General features: G+C 47.6%; 1 protein-coding gene across 9 annotated transcripts in view; it reads right to left on the bottom strand.

Moving 5' to 3' along the window:
- The window catches only part of LRCH3 (leucine rich repeats and calponin homology domain containing 3), a 311,841-nt gene that overhangs the window by 147,867 nt on the left and 140,302 nt on the right, over window positions 1-23,672 (bottom strand). The window lies entirely within an intron of this gene.

The raw sequence follows: 23,672 nt of genomic DNA, 5'->3' as shown, positions 1-23,672 counted from the left end.
ATGTTGCATCTCGTCCCAGTGGGCTCTGTCATAGCGCGCAAGTAGTGCCTGGGAGTTCGCGATGCGCCACTGGTTTGCAGCTTGTGCTGCGACTCTCTTACCAGCTGCATCGAACTTGTGGCTTTCTTTATCTGGGGGTGGTGCATCTCCAGATGTGTGGGAGTTGGCCCTTTTCCTAGCTGCTCCTACAACGACAGAGTCTGGTGGCAGCTGTGTAGTGATGAAAACCGGGTCTGTAGGAGGCGCCTTATACTTTTTTTCCACCCTTGGTGTGATTGCCCTACTTTTGACCGGCTCCTTAAAGATTTCTTTTGCGTGCCGGAGCATACCAGGGAGCATAGGCAGGCTTTGGTATGAGCTGTGGGTGGAGGAGAGTGTGTTGAATAAAAAATCGTCCTCAACCTGTTCTGAGTGGAGGCTTACGTTGTGAAATTGTGCTGCTCTAGCCACCACTTGACAATACGCGGTGCTGTCCTCTGGTGGAGATGGCTTCGTAGGGTATGCCTCCGGACTGTTATCTGACACTGGGGCGTCATATAGGTCCCATGCGTCTTAATCTTGGTCACCCTGGCTTATGGTGGTGTGAGCTGGGGAGTGTGATGGAGTTTGTGCTGGTGAGACGTTAATCACGGGCGGAGGAGAGGGTGGTGGGGTAACTCTTTTCACCACTTTTGGTTGTGGTGTCTGTTCAGTTTGGAACTCCAACCTTCTCTTTCTTCTAATGGGGGGAAGGGTGCTTATTTTTCCTGTCCCCTGCTGTATGAAAATACGCTTTTGCGTATGGTCCACATCAGTTGATTGTAGCTCTTCCTCAAACCTATGCTTTTGCATTTGGGAGGTTAGCGAGTGCTCTTCTGTATAAGAGCCTGAAGCTGGGTCGCTTGCAGTTTGTTTCGGCACCGAAACCCTGTCTGCGTGTTTTTTCGGCTCCGAGGTGACTTTTTTCTTTTTCGGGGCCGAAACCTCTCGGCGTCGATCTTCTTCGGTGCCGCTGTCTCGGCGTCGAGCCGTGTCCACACCGGCATATCGGTGTCGAGGCTTGTCTCCAGCACTTTCTCGGTCCCGAGAAGGCTGCGTGCCGGTGTCTCGACCGGAGTCGGACGATCCCGGCACTGTTTGGGCCTTTTTCGGTGCCGACGGTCGGTCACCGAATTTATGGGTGGAGCCATGGCCTGATGGCAGTGGCGTCCCCTGGGCCTTGTAAATCTTCCTCTGTGTGGTTTTCGACGTCTTACTCGCGGTTTGTGTATCGTCGAATCCTTCGGAGTCCGATTCTTGGATCGAGAAGGTACCTTCCTCTTCTTGTTCCTCGAACTCTCGGTGGGCTGTCGGCGCGGATGCCATCTGAAGTCTTCTGGCTCGACGGTCTCGGAGTGTTTTTCGGGACCGGAACGCACGACAGGCCTCGCAGGTGTCTTCACTGTGCTCAGGTGACAGGCACAGGTTACAGACCAAGTGTTGGTCTGTATAGGGGTATTTATTGTGGCATTTGGGGCAGAAACGGAATGGGGTCCGTTCCATCAGCGTTCTTCAGCACGCGGTCGGGCCGACCAGGCCCCGACGGGGGATCGAAAAACTACCCCGAAGGGCACCGGAGCTCTTCGATCTTCGATGCGGTGTTGAATCTAACTACGCCGATCCCGAACGCAACAATACCGACGAAAATCTTCCGAAATTAGCTATCTTTCCGTTCCGAAACTCGGAGCGACAGGAACACGTCCGAACCCGATGGCGGAAAAAAAAACAATCGAAGATGGTGTCGACGCCCATGCGCAATGGAGACAAAAGGAGGAGTCACTCGGTCCCGTGACTCGAAAGACTTCTTCGAAGAAAAACAACTTGTAACACTCCGGCCCAACACCAGATGGCGAGCTATTGCAAAACATGCGTATCTACAGCGACAGATGCCATCGAACTAACAGGTTCCAACTTCTCGTACATAGGTCACCCGGTAACGATTAAATAAAATAGATCCAACTAGACGGGCCACCTGCCCACGATGTAAAGCGATCGATGCTCATTGTTTGCACATTGCCTGGGGATGCGCCCTAGTCCAGGCTTAATGGGGACAAATTGTGGCACGTATTAAGATAGCTGTAGAAATGCATTTCCCTCTGGTGCCATGGGATTGTCTTATGTGGGTGTTAGAGTGCCCCTGTGGGCGTAGGATTCACTGTAGAATGATCCAACTAACTTTATTACTGGCAAAAAGGAGAGTGGTCATAGGTTGGGTGAACACCAGGACACCACTGTTTACAGAATGGCTCCGAGACAATATAGAATGGGGAGCAGCTGAGGAATCACACAGGAGAATATCATGCACCGATGAGGGTGCGACCACAACTGTCCAACTTTGGGCTTATTTAGTGGGAAAGTTCCCTAGGGAGGACGCCTTGGCATCAGGGAAGAGCTGTGATGTGGAGGGATAATGATTGGGCAGGTCGTGACTTGTTCCTCATGGGTGGACTAACTGGATGCGAAATGTAGACTCCTAGAGTGCCCTAAGCGTTATAAGAGTTGACAACTTGGCAAGATTAATGATTGGGAAATGTTTCGGACTAGTTTGTTCTCTCAAGGAACAGGATGCTGTTATTTGGTGTTTGACATGGACGGGTTTGGCCCCTACACAATATCTGCTGATGCCATATTATAATGGATGCTAATGATGTGCAGTGTTTGTATAATGTTTTCTAGTATTCAAAAACTAATAAAAAATGTTTAAACAAAAATTATCTGATTTATCAAAAACACTTGAAATGTATGAATAAAATGTGTATTTAACTGCTGTTACAAAAACCCTACATAAACACTGTGAATCATTCGACAATATTGGCGCCTGTCATGAGAAAGTTGACATAAGAGTAATGAAAGCAAACAAAAACATGAGTCAACATCTTAACGCACAAGTTACTTACCTTTGGTAATAATAACAAATATTCTTGCCCCCCCTTACTTTTGTAAAACTGCCATAAAAAAGATGTTTCCCTACACAAACATCAAACTTTAAAAAAAATCTTTATGCAAATATGATTTTCAAAACATATGGGCAATCATATGACAAGTACAATCTAGCTAATGATTTAATCAAAAGTGCAACAGTTACTATAAATAACAGGAAACACTAATTTCTTAAACATCTTGAAACCGGCCTTCGGGGACATCCCTCCACGCACCACAAAACTCACCAAAAAGTCGACAAGAGAAAGTCGGTCAAAAAGTGATCAAGAGTAGCTGTAGGAAGTTGGCTCTGTATGCACTATTTCAAAGAAAGGAATAGTATGCACAGAGTCCAAGGGTTCCCCTTAGAGGTAAGATAGTGGCAAAAAGAGATAATACTAATGCTCTATTTTGTGGTAGTGTGGTCGAGCAGTAGGCTTATCAAAGGAGTAGTGTTAAGCATTTGTTGTACATACACACAGGCAATAAATGAGGAACACACACTCAGAGACAATTCCAGGCCAATAGGTTTTTGTATAGAAAAATATCTTTTCTTAGTTTATTTTAAGAACCGCAGGTTCAAATTCTACATGTAATATCTCATTTGAAAGGTATTGCAGGTAAGTACTCTAGGAACTTTGAATAATCACAATAGCATATATACTTTTTACATAAAACACATATAGCTATTTTAAAAGTGGACACTTAGTGCAATTTTCACAGTTCCTGGGGGAGGTAAAGTAATGTTAGTTCTTGCAGGTAAGTAAACCACCTACGGGGTTCAAATTGGGGTCCAAGGTAGTCCACGTTGGGGGTTCAGAGCAACCCCAAAGTTACCACACCAGCAGCTCAGGGCTGGTCAGGTGCAGAAATCAAAGTGGTGCCCAAAACACATAGGCTTCAATGGAGAGAAGGGGGTGCCCCGGTTCCAGTCTGCCAGCAGGTAGGTACCCGCGTCTTCGGAGGGCAGACCAGGGGGGTTTTGTAGGGCACCGGGGGGGGGACACAAGCACACACAAAAAGTACACCCTCAGCGGCACTGGGGCGGCCGGGTGCAGTGCAGAAACAAGCGTCGGGTTTCCAATGTAAATCAATGGGAGACCAAGGGGTCTCTTCAGTGGTGCAGGCAGGCAAGGGGGGGGCTCCTCGGGGTAGCCACCACCTGGGCAAGGGAGAGGGCCTCCTGGGGGTCACTCCTGCACTGAAGTTCCGATCCTTCAGGTGCTGGGGGCTGCGGGTGCAGGGTCTTTTCCAGCCGTTGGGATTTTAGAGTCAGGCAGTCGCGGTCAGGGGGAGCCTGAGGATTCCCTCTGCAGGCGTCGCTGTGGGGGCTCAGGGGGGACAACTTTGGTTACTCACAGACCAGGGGGGTTTTGCAGTGTGCAAACACACGTCAGGTTTTCAATAGATTTCAATGGGAGACCAAGGGGTCTCTTCAGCGGTGCAGGCAGGCAAGGGGGGGGGGGGCTCCTCGGGGTAGCCATCACCTGGGCAAGGGAGAGGGCCTCCTGGGGGTCACTCCTGCCCTGGAGTTCCGATCCTTCAGGTCCTGGGGGCTGCGGGTGCAGGGTCTTTTCCAGGTGTCGGGATTTCAGAGTCAGGCAGTCGCGGTCAGGGGGAGCCTCGGGATTCCCTCTGCAGGCGTCGCTGTGGGGGATCAGGGGGGACAACTTTGGTTACTCACAGTCTCGGAGTCGCGGGAGGGTCCTCCCTGAGGTGTTGTTTCTTCACCAGTTGAGTCGGGGTCGCCGGGTGCAGTGTTGCAAGTCTCACGCTTCTTGCGGGGATTGCAGAGGTCTTTAAATCTGCTCCTCTGGATACAAAGTTGCAGTCTTTGTTGAACAGGGCCGCTGTTCTCAGGAGTTTCTTGGTCTCTTGGAAGCAGGGCAGTCCTCTGAGGCTTCAGAGGTCGCTGGTCCCGGGGAAAGCGTCGCTGGAGCAGTTTTCTTCTGAAGGAGGGAGACAGGCCGGTAGGGCTGGGGCCAAAGCAGTTGGTGTCTTCTTCTCTGCAGGGTTTTTCAGCTCAGCAGTCCTCTTCTTCTTTAAGTTGCAGGAATCTAAATTCTTAGGTTCAGGGGAGCCCTTAAATACTAAATTTAAGGGCGTGTTTAGGTCTGGGGGTTTAGTAGCCAATGGCTACTAGCCCTGAGGGTGGGTACACCCTCTTTGTGCCTCCTCCCAAAGGGAGGGGGTCACATTCCTATCCCTATTGGGGAAATCCTCCATCTGCAAGATGGGGGATTTCTAAAAGTTAGAGTCACTTCAGCTCAGGACACCTTAGGGGCTGTCCTGACTGGCCAGTGACTCCTCCTTGTGTTTCTCATTAATTCCTCCGGACTTGCCGCCAAAAGTGGGGCCGTGGCCGGAGGGGGCGGGTAACTCCACTAGCTGGAGTGCCCTGTGGTGCTGGAACAAAGGGGGTGAGCCTTTGAGGCTCACCGCCAGGTGTTACAGCTCCTGCCTGGGGGAGGCGATAGCATCTCCACCCAGTGCAGGCTTTGTTACTGGCCACAGAGTGACAAAGGCACTCTCCCCATGTAGCCAGCAACATGTCACGAGTGTGGCAGGCTGCTAAAACCAGTCAGCCTACACGGGTAGTTGGTTAAGGTTTCAGGGGGCACCTCTAAGGTGCCCTCTGGGGTGTATTTCACAATAAAATGTACACTGGCATCAGTGTGCATTTATTGAGCTGAGAAGTTTGATACCAAACTTCCCAGTTTTCAGTGTAGCCATTATGGTACTGTGGAGTTCGTGTTTGACAGACTCCCAGACCATATACTCTTATGGCTACCCTGCGCTTACAATGTCTAAGGTTTTGCTTAGACACTGTAGGGGCACAGTGCTCATGCACTGGTGCCGTCACCTATGGTATAGTGCACCCTGCCTTAGGGCTGTAAGGCCTGCTAGAGGGGTGACTTATCTATACTGCATAGGCAGTGTGAGGTTGGCATGGCACCCTGAGGAGAGTGCCATGTCGACTTACTCGTTTGGTCCTCACCAGCACACACAAGCTGGCAAGCAGTGTGTCTGTGCTGTGTGAGGGGTCCCCAGGGGTGGCATAAGATATGCTGCAGCCCTTAGAGACCTTCCCTTGCATCAGGGCCCTTGGTACCAGGGGTACCAGTTACAAGGGACTTACCTGGATGCCAGGGTGTGCCAATTGTGTAAAACAAAAGTACAGGTTAGGGAAAGAACACTGGTGCTGGGGCCTGGTTAGCAGGCCTCAGCACACTTTCAATTCAAAACATAGCATCAGCAAAGGCAAAAAGTCAGGGGGTAACCATGCCAAGGAGGCATTTCCTTACACAACCCCCCTCCAAACGAAAGACGATGAGACTAACCTTTCCCAAGAGAGTCTTCATTTTCTAAGTGGAAGAACCTGGAAAGGCCATCTGCATTGGCATGGGCAGTCCCAGGTCAGTGTTCCACTATAAAGTCCACTCCCTGTAGGGAGATGGACCACCTCAACAGTTTTGGATTTTCACCTTTCATTTGCATCAGCCATCTAAGAGGTCTGTGGCCAGTCTGAACTACAAAGTGAGTACCAAAGAGGTATGGTCTCAGCTTCTTCAGGGACCAAACCACAGCAAAGGCCTCCCTCTCAATGGCACTCCAACGCTGCTCCCTGGGGAGTAACCTCCTGCTAATGAAAGCAACTGGCTGGTCAAGGCCATCATCATTTGTTTGGGACAAAACTGCCCCTATCCCATATTCAGAGGCATCTGTCTGCACAATGAACTGCTTGGAGTAATCTGGAGCTTTTAGAACTGGTGCTGTACACATTGCTTGTTTCAGGGTGTCAAAGGCCTGTTGGCATTCTACAGTCCAGTTTACCTTCTGGGGCATTTTCTTGGAGGTGAGTTCTGTGAGGGCTGTCACTATGGATCCATATCCCTTCACAAACCTCCTACAGTACCCAGTCAAGCCAAGGAATGCCCTGACTTTAGTCTGGGTTTTTGGAGCTGCCCAGTCCAGAATAGTCTGGATCTTAGGCTGGAGTGGCTGAACTTGGCCTCCACCTACAAGGTGTCCCAAGTAAACCACAGTTCCCTGCCCTATCTGGCATTTGGATGCCTTGATAGAGAGGCCTGCTGATTGCAGAGCCTTCAAAACCTTCTTCAGGTGGACCAGGTGATCCTGCCAGCTGGAGCTAAAGACAGCAATATCATCAAGATAAGCTGCACTAAAGGACTCCAAACCAGCAAGGACTTGATTCACCAACTTTTGGAAGGTGGCAGGGGCATTCTTTAAATCAAAGGGCATAACAGTAAACTGATAATGCCCATCAGGTGTGAAGAATGCTGTCTTTTCTTTTGCTCCAGGTGCCATTTTGATTTGCCAGTACCCTGCTGTTAAGTCAAAGGTACTTAAGAATTTGGCAGCACCTAATTTGTCAATCAGCTCGTCAGCTCTAGTAATGTGATGGGCATCTGTCTTGGTGACAGAATTAAGTCCTCTGTTGTCCACACAAAACCTCATCTCTCTCTTTCCATCTTTGGTGTGAGGTTTGGGGACTAAGACCACTGGGCTAGCCCAGGGGCTGTCAGAGTGCTCAATTACTCCCAATTCCAGCATCTTGTGGACTTCCACCTTGATGCTTTCCTTAACTTGGTCAGACTGTCTGAAAATTTTGTTTTTGACAGGCATGCTGTCTCCTGTGTCCACATCATGGGTACACAGGTGTGTCTGACAAGGGGTTAGGGAAAAGAGCTCAGCAAACTGTTGCAGGACCTTCCTACAATCAGATTGCTGTTGGTCAGAGAGGATGTCTGAATAGATCACTGCATCAACTGAGCCATCCTTAGGGTTTGATGAGAGAAGATCAGGGAGAGGTTCACTCTCAACTTCTTGATCCTCATCTGTTACCATCAACAGATTCACATCAGCCCTGTCATGGAAGAGCTTAAGGGGGTTCACATGGATCACCCTCTTGGGGCTCCTGCTAGTGCCCAGGTCCACCAGGTAGGTGACCTGACTCTTCTTCTCTAGCACTGGGTAAGGGCCACTCCATCTGTCCTGGAGTGCCCTGGGAGCCACAGGCTCCAGAACCCAGACTTTCTGCCCTGGTTGAAATTCAACCAGTGCAGCCTTTTGGTCATAGCAAAACTTCTGGAGCTGTTGGCTGGCCTCAAGGTTTTTACTTGCCTTTTCCATGTACTCTGCCATCCTTGAGCGAAGGCCAAGTACATAGTCCACTATGTCTTGTTTAGGCTCATGAAGAGGTCTCTCCCAGCCTTCTTTCACAAGAGCTTGTGGTCCCCTTACAGGGTGGCCAAACAGAAGTTCAAAGGGTGAGAACCCTACTCCCTTCTGAGGCACCTCTCTGTAAGCGAAAAGCAGACATGGCAAGAGGACATCCCATCTCCTTTTGAGTTTTTCTGGGAGCCCCATGATCATGCCCTTTAATGTCTTGTTGAATCTCTCAACAAGGCCATTAGTTTGTGGATGATAGGGTGTAGTGAATTTTTAAGTCACTCCACACTCATTCCACATGTGTTTGAAGTATGCTGACATGAAGTTGGTACCTCTGTCAGACACCACCTCCTTAGGGAAGCCCACTCTGGTAAAGATACCAATGAGGGCCTTGGCTACTGCAGGGGCAGTAGTCGACCTAAGGGGAATAGCTTCAGGATACCTAGCAGCATGATCCACTACTACTAGGATGTACATATTTCCTGAGGCTGTGGGAGGTTCAAGTGGACCCACTGTGTCCACACCCACTCTTTCCAAGGGGACCCCCACCACTGGAAGTGGAATGAGGGGGGCCTTCGAATGTCCACCTGTCTTACCACTGGCTTGACAGGTGGTACAGGAGACACAAAACTCCTTAACTTTCTGGGACATGTTGGGCCAGTAGAAGTGGTTGACTAGTCTCTCCCACGTCTTGGTTTGTCCCAAATGCCCAGCAAGGGGAATATCATGGGCTAAGGTCAGTATGAACTCTCTGAACGCCTGAGGCACTACCACTCTCCTAGTGGCACCAGGTTTGGGATCTCTTGCCTCAGTGTACAGGAGCCCATCTTCCCAATAGACCCTATGTGTTCCAGTTTTCTTGCCATTGGACTCTTCAGCAGCTTGCTGCCTAAGGCCTTCAAGAGAGGGACAGGTTTCTTGCCCCTTACACAACTGCTCCCTTGAGGGTCCCCCTGGGCCTAAGAGCTCAACCTGATAAGGTTCTAACTCTATAGGCTCAGTTCCCTCAAAGGGCAGAACTTCTTCCTGAGAAGAGAGGTTCTCTTTTTGTTGTTGTGTTGCAGCTGGTTTCCCAGCTGGCTTTCCTTTTCTCTTGGTAGGCTGGGCCCTTATTCCAGGCTCCAGCTCTACTTTTTCACCCTGAGCCTTGCACTGTGCCCTTGCCTTGACACACACCAGTTCAGGGATACCCAGCATGGCTGCATGGGTTTTCAGTTCTACCTCAGCCCATGCTGAGGACTCCAGGTCATTTCCAAGCAAACAGTCTACTGGGATATTTGAGGAGACTACCACCTGTTTCAGGCCATTGACCCCTCCCCACTCTAAAGTTACCATAGCCATGGGATGTACTTTAGTCTGATTGTCAGCGTTGGTGACTGGATGAGTTTGTGCAGCCAGGTATTGACCAGGGGAAACCAGTTTCTCTGTCACCATAGTGACACTGGCACCTGTATCCCTCAGGCCTTCTACACTTGTCCCATTAATTAAGAGCTGCTGCCTGTATTTTTGCATGTTAGGAGGCCAGGCAGCCAGTGTGGCTAAATCCACCCCACCCTCAGAGACTAATGTAGCTTCAGTGTGACACCTGATTTGCTCTGGGCACACTGTTGATCCCACTTGGAGACTAGCCATTTCAGTGTTAGCTGGAGTGGAGTTAGAAGTGCTAGTTTTCTTGGGACAGGCCTGGTCTACAGTTTGGTGTCCAGGCTGATTACAGCTACGACACCAGGCCTTTTTGGGATCAAAGTTTTTACCCTTGTACCCAAAATTGTTCTGTGAAGAGGCTCTGGGCCCACCCTCCTGTGCAGGTTTTTGGGGGCCTGAAGAAGACTCTTTACTATTTTTGTGTTTGGATGTCTCAACACTCTTCCCCTGGGGAGGCTTTGTGACCCCTTTCTTTTGGTCACCCCCTGTGGAAGTCTTGGTCACGCTAGTCTTGACCCAATGGTCCGCCTTCTTTCCAAATTCTTGGGGAGAAATTGGTCCTAGGTCTACCAGATGCTGATGCAGTTTATCATTTGAACAATTACTTAACAGGTGTTCTTTCACAAATAAATTGTACAGCCCGTCATAATTATTAACACCACTGCCTTGAATCCAACCATCCAGTGTTTTCACTGAGTAGTCCACAAAATCAACCCAGGTCTGGCTTGAGGTTTTTTGAGCCCCCCTGAATCTAATTCTATACTCCCCAGTGGAGAATCCAGAGCCCTCAATCAGGGTTCCCTTCATGAGGTCATAAGATTCTGCATCTTTTCCAGAGAGTGTGAGGAGTCTATCCCTACACTTTCCAGTGAACATTTCCCAAAGGAGAGCACCCCTGTGAGATTTGTTCACTTTTCTGGTTACACAAGCCCTCACAAAAGCTGTGAACCATTTGGTGATGTCATCACCATCTTCATATTTAGTTACAATCCCTTTAGGGATTTTCAACATGTCAGGAGAATCTCTGACCCTAGTTATGTTGCTGCCACCATTGATGGGTCCTAGGCCCATCTCTTGTCTTTCCCTTTCTATGGCTAGGATCTGTCTTTCCAAAGCCAATCTTTTGGCCATCCTGGCTAACTGGATGTCCTCTTCACTGGAGTTATCCTCAGTGATTTCAGATGTGCTGGTCCCTCCTGTGAGGGAAACAGCATCTCTGACTAGTATATTTGGAGTCAGGGCTTGAGCAGCCCTGTTCTCCCTAAGTAGGACTGGAGGGGGGGAATTCTCCTCCAAGTCACTATCTTCATCCTCTGTGTTGCCATCCTCAGAGGGGTTGGCTTTTTCAAACTCTGCCAAAAGCTCCTGGAGCTGTAGTTTGGAAGGTCTAGAGCCCATTGTAATTTTCTTTATTTTGCAGAGTGACCTTAGATCCCTCATCTTAAGATGGAGGTAAGGTGTGAGGTAGAGTTCCTCCACATTCATCTCTGCACTAGACATTATGCTTCTAAAAGTTGGAATACTTTTTAAGAATCTAAAACTAGTTCTAGGTTCTAATTCAAACTTTCACAAAACTTTTAAACTCTAGAAGAAATGCTAAACAGGGACTAACACAAGGCCCTAGCAGGACTTTTAAGAATTTAGAAAAATAGTTCAAATTGCAAAAATCAATTTCTAATGAAAATTTTTGGAATTTGTCGTGTGATCAGGTATTGGCTGAGTAGTCCAGCAAATGCAAAGTCTTGTACCCCACCGCTGATCCACCAATGTAGGAAGTTGGCTCTGTATGCACTATTTCAAAGTAAGGAATAGTATGCACAGAGTCCAAGGGTTCCCCTTAGAGGTAAGATAGTGGCAAAAAGAGATAATACTAATGCTCTATTTTGTGGTAGTGTGGTCGAGCAGTAGGCTTATCAAAGGAGTAGTGTTAAGCATTTGTTGTACATACACACAGGCAATAAATGAGGAACACACACTCAGAGACAATTCCAGGCCAATAGGTTTTTGTATAGAAAAATATATTTTCTTAGTTTATTTTAAGAACCACAGGTTCAAATTCTACATGTAATATCTCATTTGAAAGGTATTGCAGGTAAGTACTCTAGGAACTTTGAATAATCACAATAGCATATATACTTTTTACCTAAAACACATATAGCTATTTTAAAAGTGGACACAGTGCAATTTTCACAGTTCCTGGGGGAGGTAAAGTAATGTTAGTTCTTGCAGGTAAGTAAACCACCTACGGGGTTCAAATTGGGGTCCAAGGTAGCCCACGGTTGGGGGTTCAGAGCAACCCCAAAGTTACCACACCAGCAGCTCAGGGCCGGTCAGGTGCAGAGTTCAAAGTGGTGCCCAAAACGCATAGGCTTCAATGGAGAAGGGGGTGCCCCGGTTCCAGTCTGCCAGCAGGTAAGTACCTGCGTCTTCGGGGGGGCAGACCAGGGGGGTTTTGTAGGGCACCGGGGGGGGGGGGGGGGGGGGGGGGACACAAGCTCACACAAAAAGTACACCCTCAGCGGCACTGGGGCGGCCGGGTGCAGTGTGCAAACACACGTCGGGTTTTCAATAGATTTCAATGGGAGACCAAGGGGTCTCTTCAGCGGTGCAGGCAGGCAAGAGGGGGGCTCCTCGGGGTAGCCACCACCTGGGCAAGGGAGAGGGCCTCCTGGGGGTCACTCCTGCCCCCTCAGTGATTTCAGATGTGCTGGTCCCTCCTGTGGGAGCCTCGGGATTCCCTCTGCAGGCGTCGCTGTGGGAGCTCAGGGGGGACAACTTTGGTTACTCACAGTCTCGGAGTCGCCGGAGGGTCCTCCCTGAGGTGTTGTTTCTTCACCAGTCGAGTCGGGGTCGCCGGGTGCAGTGTTGCAAGTCTCACGCTTCTTGCAGGGGTCTTTAAATCTGCTCCTCTGGATACAAAGTTGCAGTCTTTGTTGAACAGGGCCGCTGTTCTCTGGAGTTTCTTGGTCTCTTGGAAGCAGGGCAGTCCTCTGAGGCTTCAGAGGTCGCTGGTCCCGGGGAAAGCGTTGCTGGAGCAGTTTTCTTCTGAAGGAGGGAGACAGGCCGGTAGGGCTGGGGCCAAAGCAGTTGGTGTTGTCTTCTCTGCAGTGTTTTTCAGCTCAGCAGTCCTCTTCTTCTTTAAGTTGCAGGAATCTAAATTCTTAGGTTCAGGGGAGCCCTTAAATACTAAATTTAAGGGCGTGTTTAGGTCTGGGGGGTTAGTAGCCAATTGCTACTAGCCCTGAGGGTGGGTACACCCTCTTTGTGCCTCCTCCCAAGGGGAGGGGGTCACATTCCTATCCCTATTGGGGAAATCCTCCATCTGCAAGATGGAGGATTTCTAAAAGTTAGAGTCACTTCAGCTCAGGACACCTTAGGGGCTGTCCCGACTGGCCAGTGACTCCTCCTTGTTTTTCTCATTAATTCCTCCGGCCTTGCCGCCAAAAGTGGGGCCGTGGCCGGAGGGGGCGGGCAACTCCACTAGCAGGAGTGCCCTGTGGTGCTGGAACAAAGGGGGTGAGCCTTTGAGGCTCACCGCCAGGTGTTACAGCTCCTGCCTGGGGGAGGTGATAGCATCTCCACCCAGTGCAGGCTTTGTTACTGGCCACAGAGTGACAAAGGCACTCTCCCCATGTGGCCAGCAACATGTCTCGAGTGTGGCAGGCTGCTAAAACCAGTCAGCCTACACGGGTAGTTGGTTAAGGTTTCAGGGGACACCTCTAAGGTGCCCTCTGGGGTGTATTTCACAATAAAATCTACACTGGCATCAGTGTGCATTAATTGTGCTGAGAAGTTTGATACCAAACTTCCCAGTTTTCAGTGTAGCCATTATGGTGCTGTGGAGTTCGTGTTTGACAGACTCCCAGACCATATACTCTTATGGCTACCCTGCGCTTACAATGTCTAAGGTTTTGCTTAGACACTGTAGGGGCACAGTGCTCATGCACTGGTGCCCTCACCTATGGTATAGTGCACCCTGCCTTAGGGCTGTAAGGCCTACTAGAGGGGTGACTTATCTATACTGCATAGGCAGTGTGAGGTTGGCATGGCACCCTGAGGGGAGTGCCATGTCGACTTACTCGTTTTGTTCTCATCAGCACACACAAGCTGGCAAGCAGTGTGTCTGTGCTGAGTGAGGGGTCCCCAGGGTGGCATAAGATATGCTGCAGCCCTTAGAGACCTTCCCTGGCATCAGGGCCCTTGGTACCAGGGGTACCAGTTACAAGGGACTTACCTGGATGCCAGGGTGTGCCAATTGTGTAAAACAAAAGTACAGGTTAGGGAAACAACACTGGTGCTGGGGCCTGGTTAGCAGTCCTCAGCACACTTTCAATTCAAAACATAGCATCAGCAAAGGCAAAAAGTCAGGAGGTAACCATGCCAAGGAGGCATTTCCTTACAGTATCTCTCTCCAGATCAGCGCGTGGCACGGAAAGAAAAGAACTGATGTCACTGCGCTGAGGTCGCGTCTATGTACTACTCACGGTGACTACGACGCCCGCAGAGTCAACCGACATCACCTACCGACGCACAAGGGTATTGCTCAAAGAAAAAATCTCCGGATCCAGTCTGACGCCGGGGGAAAATTCTAAGGTAGGGAATCTGCAACTAGAATATGTCTCTACCAGATATATTTATGCTAATATCCCTTTTTACTAGGATTCCCCTATATTTTGCTGTTAACATACAACCACTTCTTGTACTGACTGCACATAACAGAATCAGCACCTCCACACATCATAGTGATGAGATTATAGTGTTAAGAACTCATAATGCAGCATTCTCCAATGTCATTTAGGTAGGCCAGATTTACCTTTAGAAAACTGAGGTTTAGGTTTCTGTGTAAGAGGTCTGTCTATTTGCCAACTGGTGGCATAACGAAATGCATGCTACGATCTAGCCGACAGTGAATTGCTTGGACATGACTGATATGACCATAACAGACAATCATTTTGATGTCCTTAGGTCTATTGTCTTGTCGAGGTAGACTTGCAAAATCCTTTAAGTCTAGTGTCTGGGGTGGATGCATTGGGGGAAGATAGCTAATGTGAGTGTTTCCTTAGGTCTATTGTCTTGTCGAGGTAGATGCACAAAACCCTTTAAGTCTAGTGTCTGGAGTGGGGGGGGAGGTAGCTAATGTGAGTGTTTGATCAACATGAAAGTCAGAAATAACACTGGCTAAAAAAGATAGAGGTTGACTAGTCTATTAAATGAGCAACGGTTTATGGTCCAATTGCCAATACTGTCTGCATTTTGCTCACTCTTCTTGCTGGTTCAACAGCAAAGGAAAAATGCTGTTTTTCCCGGATGGTTAGTGTTTTATAAAAAGGCTCAAAGGGGGGACCCATCACTCATGACAGCACTAGGTTCATCTCCCATGGAAGAAACAGTTCTTTGACTCGTGAGAAAACCTTCTTTAGTTCTTCAAAAAAAATAAAAAACTATTAAAGCAATCTTGACGAAATTATGCTTTGCAACTTTCTATATGCTGTTATAGTTGGCAAATAGATTTTTATGGATGAAAATTGCAATTTTGTTTGTGCCAGGTGTAAAAAGTATGACATCATCTTGATATATTAAACTGCATCCTATTTTCTGGTAACAAACATTTTAAGGCGTACTGCCTTCTTTAACCTCTACATAGTCCTAGCCACTAGGTTTTAAAGTCTGTATTGCCTGACTTCAGAAGCCATGCAGCAAAATAAAAAGAATCTAAGTTTGAATATTGGCTCCAAGTCTAGTTTAGGGATGAGGGTGCATTTTAGGCAGTTTTGTCATATGAGGGACATCTTGAGAAAGTCCAGATACCACAATTGTCTTGCATAATTTCACTATTGTTGCAAAACCGTAAAAAAACATCCTTGGCCAGTTGATTAAAAGAGCATTGCCCACGGAGTTTGGTTCTGGTGCCCTAGATGGGAAGTCTTAGCATTGTGTACTGTTGCAAGAGATCCTACTATAGGGTTCTCTGTTCTCCAGAGACCTTGAATCCAGGACCTATTTGTGATTTTCCTTGTGAAGTCAACTAAAGAAAGCAGTCTGCTGGTATTGACCTGGGATGTGCATTACCGTCAGTATAATGCCTCAGGATATAGAGAGATCAATACCAGAATGCTAAGCATCTCAATCTCATGCCTCTCTGCTTGTTGATGTAATGAATGGTAGTGGAGTTGTCCGTTTGTATCAAAATGCAATTCATCATCAGAGATGGGAGTAAAGCTTTGAGAAACAGCCACTCAATACCACAACTCTGATATGATAAAAACTCTCCTTGTTGATCAAAAGACAACTCAAGGTTGGAATTGATGTCAGTGAAGCATCTGTTACAATGACTAGTCATGGTGTCTTCTTTCGAAAAGGCACTCCTTTGATCAGGTTCTGCCTGTTGCACCACTGTGAGAGTAACTCTTTTACCCAAGGAGAAAGTAAACAGCTGGTCTTCCCCATCATCCCTTTTATGTGACCATTGATGACCTAGGTAGAGCTGCGGAAGTCTTAGACGGAACAATGTAGAATCATGACGCCACAGAACTAAAAAGGGCAAGCTCTGCTGAACTGCTTGAATTATTGGTCATCTTAAGTGAAAACATTGGTTGCCGATTGGTAACTCTCGCTCTCCTCCGAAGAATACACTCTTCATTCTAGGCCGTCTATTGACGCTTCCAGTAAGGACAGACACCGTACTGATTGCTCCAGGTTGATTAGGAAATCTAGTCCTTGTAGAAGCGTGGAAGTTGTTCCGAACCCTATGCTAACTTTCATTGTTCGTTTGCTTTTATTAGCCAGCCGTCCAGGTAAGGTTAGACAAATATTCCTTGTCTTAATAGAAGGGCTGTTACTACTGCCATATATTTCAAGACAGCGCATGCAGCTGATTTCAGGGCTCAAGGTAACATTGACCACTAATATATTCCTGATTGTTTTCAGCTACAAATCTGAGAAACGTTGTCAGAGAAGGGATGTCTGGTCGCAGGGATAGAAAAGTACGTGTCTTGAAGATCTAATACAAATAATATACACAGTTTTGAATGGGGACATATGTGGTGAAATACCAGCACCTGGAACTTTTCTTTCTTGGTTAATTTATTTGTGAACAGAACATCTAATAAATCAGTCTTTATTCTTGCATCCGATCCTTCTTTTGAATTAGAAAGTATTTGGAGTAAACATCTTGTTCTTTCTGATAGAATCATACAAGCTCTATTGCACAACTCTTTACAGTACTGTTAAGTTAGTTCTCACGATGGAAATTTGGTGCTTCCATGTTGGCTTTCCAGGAACTGGCAGTGGTAGTACCTTGAAATAGACAGCATTTCTAAATTATTATACTGAGCACCCATTTACTAGTTGCAATTTCATTCATCCCGATGAAAAATCACTACTGACCCCTACTGGAGTGGGCCACAGAAAGACAGGATGTTAGTTTGTCACTGTCTATTCCGTGAGGAATTCCTTCCTCTGGAGTTGAACATCCTTCAGTGGAGCAGACTTCGTTTTAGAGTACTTTCTTCGATATGGATGCCTCTGGCATTGTTGCTTTTGTGGCTTGTATGGTGATTAAAGAGATTAAAGAACAAGTTACTTACCATAATTAATGCCTTTTCTGGTAGAGACAGGATCTAGCTGCAGATTCCTTACCTTAGATTTCACCCCCAAGCGCCAGACTGGATCCGGATTTTTTTTTTTTTTTTACAACAGTACCTCTACACTTTGGAAGAGGGCACTGTGCGACTAAGTAGCGATGTCGTCCACCGGATGTGACATTGGCAGAGCCCAAATAATCCCCTCTCCAACGTTCTGACGTCTGTTTCTTCTGTGACGGCTTTCCGTGCCAAAAACGTAGAATCAGTTGTAGAAATTGCGTATGGAAACAGCATGACAAACCAGCGTCATCTCTGTCAATGAATTATAAACTACCAATAAAGGCATCTTAATGCCAACAACGGGATCTTTGAGAGAAAAATAAAAAAAACAGTTTGCAGAGCTTCCCCTGTAAGGGGAGTCCCTGTCCTTAGACATCAGTTCGCAGAGCGGGGAGGAAGGGTGGGTTGATAAGGCTTCTGTGGCAAGATCATGTCTAACAGATAAAGCGTTATGGAAGGTAAGTAACATGTTCATCTGATGGAGACATCAACCTGCAGATTCCTCACCTCATAATTCAATATCAAAGCAATACCATCCACGGAGGAGGGTCTGCGGATGAACTTCAGACAGGGAAGTCTGGCAGAATCAAATGGGCAAAACGCCTGTCAGAAGGGACCCGAATGTCCTGACAGTAACTGTTGGCAAACGTGTGCAGGGAAGCCCATGTTGCTGCCTGGCAGATATTGAGGAACGGAACTCCACATGCCAAAGCAGTGGTTATGGCTCTGGTTCTGGTAGAACGAGCACAAAAGACCTCAGGGTGAAAGACCAGCAGGATACAAGAAAAAAAGCAAAAACTCCATTCTATAGAGAGCACAAGAAGGAATATAAAAACACGTACTACCAGTGCCGGAGAGACCAGCGGCAAGGCCCCATTCTGCGAAGGTACAGCAAGAGCAGCTCGCTAAAGAAGTGCACGGATGCTGAATGACGTCACCACTTGTCCCACTGTTCTGCATGGGAAAGAAGAGCCTCTCAGGAGAAGTAAAACAACTCTAATAAAAGAAACGGAAGCAATGCTCAACAGATTAAAGCAAGTAGGAACAAGAGTTGCACTGTAAATAGGCTCTTGGACAAAGAGGCGAGCCATGTACAAAAGCTCCCAGGGAAACATAATTATAAGCTCACTATAAGGGATACTAAAAGTACCACAATGTACCTAGTAATGCCTATTTGGCATACAGTAGATGCACAACAGAGTAGGGAACAAACCATACCGGCAACTATCTCTTGGGTATAAGCCAGTCTTCAGAGAAAAAGGAAAACCCACTCTTCCATCAGGCATTAAACCCACCTGGGTCACAAAGAAAATATCTTCCAGATAGAGGGAGCAAAAATCTGTCTTCGACAGGCCTTAGTAAAGAATAGTAATATCTGCACAATGCAGGGACACCGCACTTGGTGCCACAAGAAGGTGGAATGCTGCAGATTAAGCAAAACTTAGCAGGAAGTATAGGACTCCACTCTGGTATGAGTCAATCTTTAAAAGGAATCAAAGATGAGAATCTCCCCTACTACCCTAGACAATGTGGCGCTAAGGATACAGGAATAAACATATTTAGGGTATTATGCCCCGACTGTCCCTAAAGCATTGTAATGCAGAATCGGCATGCGTCCGAACATGTGGACGCCATCAAGGCATGTCCTTCAGGGGGGTTTGGACAGCATCTGAAAAGCCAGAGTGGTGTAGCCAAGCATGACGGCACAGCGCTACCGAATGAGCCATAGCTCAACCTACTGAGTCCACGGTACCCATACCAAATTTTATTGGAAGCTTAGCTGCCTCTCGCCCATCCGGGAGTGTCTGGGCGGCTTTTGCTCCAGGGCTCTTCCAGAAGCAAAGACAGCAGGCCCGCCACCGAATCCCATCTCACAGGAGAAAAGCGGCACAGAACACAAACCGTGTTTACTGACCACAAGTTTCCAGCCATCTGGACTCCCTGTCCAGAGGAACATTAGGTAAGACGCTGGGGACAGTAGAGGCCAATGCGGCCTGCACCACAAAACGCCTCTGAGGAGGCTGTTTTGCAGAAGCATGTTGAATAGCAGGTTTTTCAATCTTTCCTTCTTCCAAATGTCAGTCTTTCACAGAATGGGAGACGCCAAGCAAACTTTGCCTGTCTCCGAGACTGCCTTCTTCCTTCCACAGGACGGACACTTGAATAAAAAGGAAGACATTTATGGGGAAAAAACCTGCTAAAAGCAGGAAACACAATTTATTTTAAAGAAGAGTTCAAGATGTTGTGTAAAAGTGTAAAAATCATATTCCTTGCAGGAAATGTAAAGAATTTTAGTGGTGTGAAGCCTCTCAAATATTCAGAGATCCTTCTCTAACAAACCAGAAAAAAATGGCTCAGGAAGGCATCTGCTGGTAAATGCATCATGGATTGGGGAGGCTCCTGGTGCCTTAAGGAGACAGGAATACTTTTCCCTGTTCTCAATGTCGCATACCAGGCTGCACTTTTCCCTTCAATAAAGGCAGATTCTAAGAATTTTCACATCTCAGATGTGGCAATACAATATTACGACTGGCAAATTGGAGTCTTTTTTCACATTCTGGATAAAAGCTTACCATGGATAGGCTTCCCATTAGTGTTACATCATATGGACACCAGCCCCTGGTCATTTAAAAAAAAAAAATTAAAGTATTCTGGAATCTACGCTCTAAGAAAGAAATTGTTCTAACATTTATGACTACTAATAAAGATCTTACGATACAGAAACTAAGATTCAGGTTGATGAAGGACTTTTCTGCCCAAATCATCTTCAGGGCGGGAGGATGACAGAAAAAGAACAAAGTACCAGAGATATTGAAAATGACGAAGCAGGTCATGGCAGTGGACCAGTTCTGGCTACTCTCCATAACGTGCAGCAAAACACATAAAATGTAAAACCCAAGGTCTGTTTCATGAAGTCACCATGAGCTCACAAGACAGACGTTTTACTGTAGCAAAGGTAAGACTTCTTTGGGTGAGTCAAAAAGTTTTTTGCTGAGCGCTTCATTGAAGGGCCTTAAGCTAAGAAAGAGCAACAAGAATTAAAGTGAGACACTATTACATCTTTAATTCACTTATCATTAGAGATCTAGTTCGATAATGCACAGGGAGGTGGATGGACCTTCAGAAAGGTCTTCCAGCAAAAACTAGCATTCACTGATGGTGAAAAATCTTCATCATCCAAGTTACAGTTTAGAAACTCAGAGATCAAGACTGATATTGATTGCAAAGAAGCTCGGCTTTGAGTTTTGAGGCTTACAGTGCTTACTTGCAAAACAGGGGTAACGCCAGAGGACTCAAACCATGTACTCATATAGATCTATTGAGACAAGAGGTCATTCCTGGGGGATAGAAATGAGTTCAAATAGACATTTGGTGTCATGGATTGGTAACCCACAGACATCTGAGGTGAGCAACTGAGTTGCCCAACTAGGACCTATGACCCTGCCCCCCACACATACTGACATCACCCTACCATTGTACCCGGGATCAGTTCCCATACGTTTTCTTCATGCACTTCGACCGCTGAAGTCACTACAGACTATTATTGTTAATGCTATTTGTAAAGAAATGGCTCCCTGTTGCAGTTACCCCCCACTTTTTGCCTGATACTGATGCTGACTTGACTGAGAAGGGTGCTGGGACCCTGCTAACCAGGCCCCAGCACCAGTGTTCTTTCACCTAAAATGTACCATTGTTTCCACAATTGGCACACCCTGGCATCCAGATAAGTCCCTTGTAACTGGTACCTCTGGTACCAAGGGCCCTGATGCCAGGGAAGGTCTCTAAGGGCTGCAGCATGTATTATGCCACCCTAGAGACCCCTCACTCAGCACAGACACACTGCTTACAAGCCTGTGTGTGCTAGTGAGAACAAAATGAGTAAGTCGACATGGCACTCCCCTCAGGGTGCCATGCCAGCCTCTCACTGCCTATGCAGTATAGGTAAGACACCCCTCTAGCAGGCCTTACAGCCCCAAGGCAGGGTGCACTATACCATAGGTGAGGGTACCAGTGCATGAGCACTGTACCCCTACAGTGTCTAAGCAAAACCTTAGACATTGTAAGTGCAGGGTAGCCATAAGAGTATATGGTCTGGGAGTCTGTTTTACACGAACTCCACAGCACCATAATGGCTACACTGAAAACTGGGAAGTTTGGTATCAAACTTCTCAGCACAATAAATGCACACTGATGGCAGTGTACATTTTATTGCAAAATACACCCCAGAGGGCACCTTAGAGGTGCCCCCTGAAACTTAACCGACTGTCTGTGTAGGCTGCCTCGTTCCAGCAGCCTGCCACACTAGAGACATGTTGCTGGCCCCATGGGGAGAGTGCCTTTGTCACTCTGAGGCCAGTAACAAAGCCTGCCCTGGGTGGAGATGCTAACACCTCCCCCAGGCAGGAGCTGTGACACCTGGCGGTGAGCCTCAAAGGCTCACCCCTTTGTCACAGCCCAGCAGGGCACTCCAGCTTAGTGGAGTTGCCCGCCCCCTCCGGCCACGGCCCCCACTTTTGGCGGCAAGGCTGGAGGGAACAAAGAAAGCAACAAGGAGGAGTCACTGGCCAGTCAGGACAGCCCCTAAGGTGTCCTGAGCTGAGGTGACTAACTTTTAGAAATCCTCCATCTTGCAGGTGCAGGATTCCCCCAATAGGGTTAGGATTGTGACCCCCCTCCCCTTGGGAGGAGGCACAAAGAGGGTGTACCCACCCTCAGGGCTAGTAGCCATTGGCTACTAATCCCCCAGACCTAAACACGCCCTTAAATTTAGTATTTAAGGGCTACCCTGAACCCTAGAAAATTAGATTCCTGCAACAACAAGAAGAAGGACTGCCTAGCTGAAAACCCCTGCAGAGGAAGACCAGAAGACAACAACTGCCTTGGCTCCAGAAACTCACCGGCCTGTCTCCTGCCTTCCAAAGAACTCTGCTCCAGCGACGCCTTCCAAAGGGACCAGCGACCTCTGCATCCTCTGAGGACTGCCCTGCTTCGACGACGACAAGAAACTCCCGAGGACAGCGGACCTGCTCCAAAAAGACTGCAACTTTGTTTCAAGAAGCAGCTTTAAAGAACCCTGCAACTCCCCGCAAGAAGCGTGAGACTTGCAACACTGCACCCGGCGACCCCGACTCGGCTGGTGGAGAACCAACACCTCAGGGAGGACCCCCGGACTACTCTACGACTGTGAGTACCAAAACCTGTCCCCCCTGAGCCCCCACAGCGCCGCCTGCAGAGGGAATCCCGAGGCTTCCCCTGACCGCGACTCTCTGAAACCTAAGTCCCGACGCCTGGAAAAGACCCTGCACCCGCAGCCCCCAGGACCTGAAGGACCGGACTTTCACTGGAGAAGTGACCCCCAGGAGTCCCTCTCCCTTGCCCAAGTGGAGGTTTCCCCGAGGAAGCCCCCCCTTTGCCTGCCTGCAGCGCTGAAGAGATCCCTTGATCTCTCATTGACTAACATTGCAAACCCGACGCTTGTTTCTACACTGCACCCGGCCGCCCCCGCGCTGCTGAGGGTGAAATTTCTGTGTGGGCTTGTGTCCCCCCCGGTGCCCTACAAAACCCCCCTGGTCTGCCCTCCGAAGACGCGGGTACTTACCTGCAAGCAGACCGGAACCGGGGCACCCCCTTCTCTCCATTGAAGCCTATGCGTTTTGGGCACCACTTTGAACTCTGCACCTGACTGGCCCTGAGCTGCTGGTGTGGTAACTTTGGGGTTGCTCTGAACCCCCAACGGTAGGCTACCTTGGACCAAGAACTGAACCCTGTAAGTGTCTTACTTACCTGGTAAAACTAACAAAAACTTAGCTCCCCCAGGAACTGTGAAAATTGCACTAAGTGTCCACTTTTAAAATAGCTATTTGTGAATAACTTGAAAAGTATACATGCAGTTGAAATGATTCAAAGTTCCTAATGTACTTACCTGCAATACCTTTCAAACAAGATATTACATGTTAAATTTGAACCTGTGGTTCTTAAAATAAACTAAGAAAATATATTTTTCTATACAAAACCTATTGGCTGGATTTGTCTCTGAGTGTGTGTACCTCATTTATTGTCTATGTGTATGTACAACAAATGCTTAACACTACTCCTTGGATAAGCCTACTGCTCGACCACACTACCACAAAATAGAGCATTAGTATTATCTCTTTTTACCACTATTTTACCTCTAAGGGGAACCCTTGGACTCTATGTGCTATTTCAAAGTAAGGAATAGCATGCACACAGAGCCAACTTCCTACACTATTTTATTTTATTTTTTAATGTCTGTCAAGACTGATGCTGTATCTTAGACACACTACTACAGTTTTTCTAGTGACAACTAGGTGACCCTGAAAGACCGCACACTGGTTCGCAGGACAATGATTAATATATTGCAGCAAAATCAACAAGAACTGGCAATGCAAGTATGCCCGGCTTTAAAGGAATACTCTGTGGTAATGTGAAACATAACAAGTAGATAACATGGGA

The sequence above is a fragment of the Pleurodeles waltl genome, chromosome 11 (genome assembly GCF_031143425.1).
Source record: "Pleurodeles waltl isolate 20211129_DDA chromosome 11, aPleWal1.hap1.20221129, whole genome shotgun sequence".
In the NCBI taxonomy this organism is placed as follows: domain Eukaryota; kingdom Metazoa; phylum Chordata; class Amphibia; order Caudata; family Salamandridae; genus Pleurodeles; species Pleurodeles waltl.
This window is presented reverse-complemented; position numbering and strand designations above follow the sequence as displayed.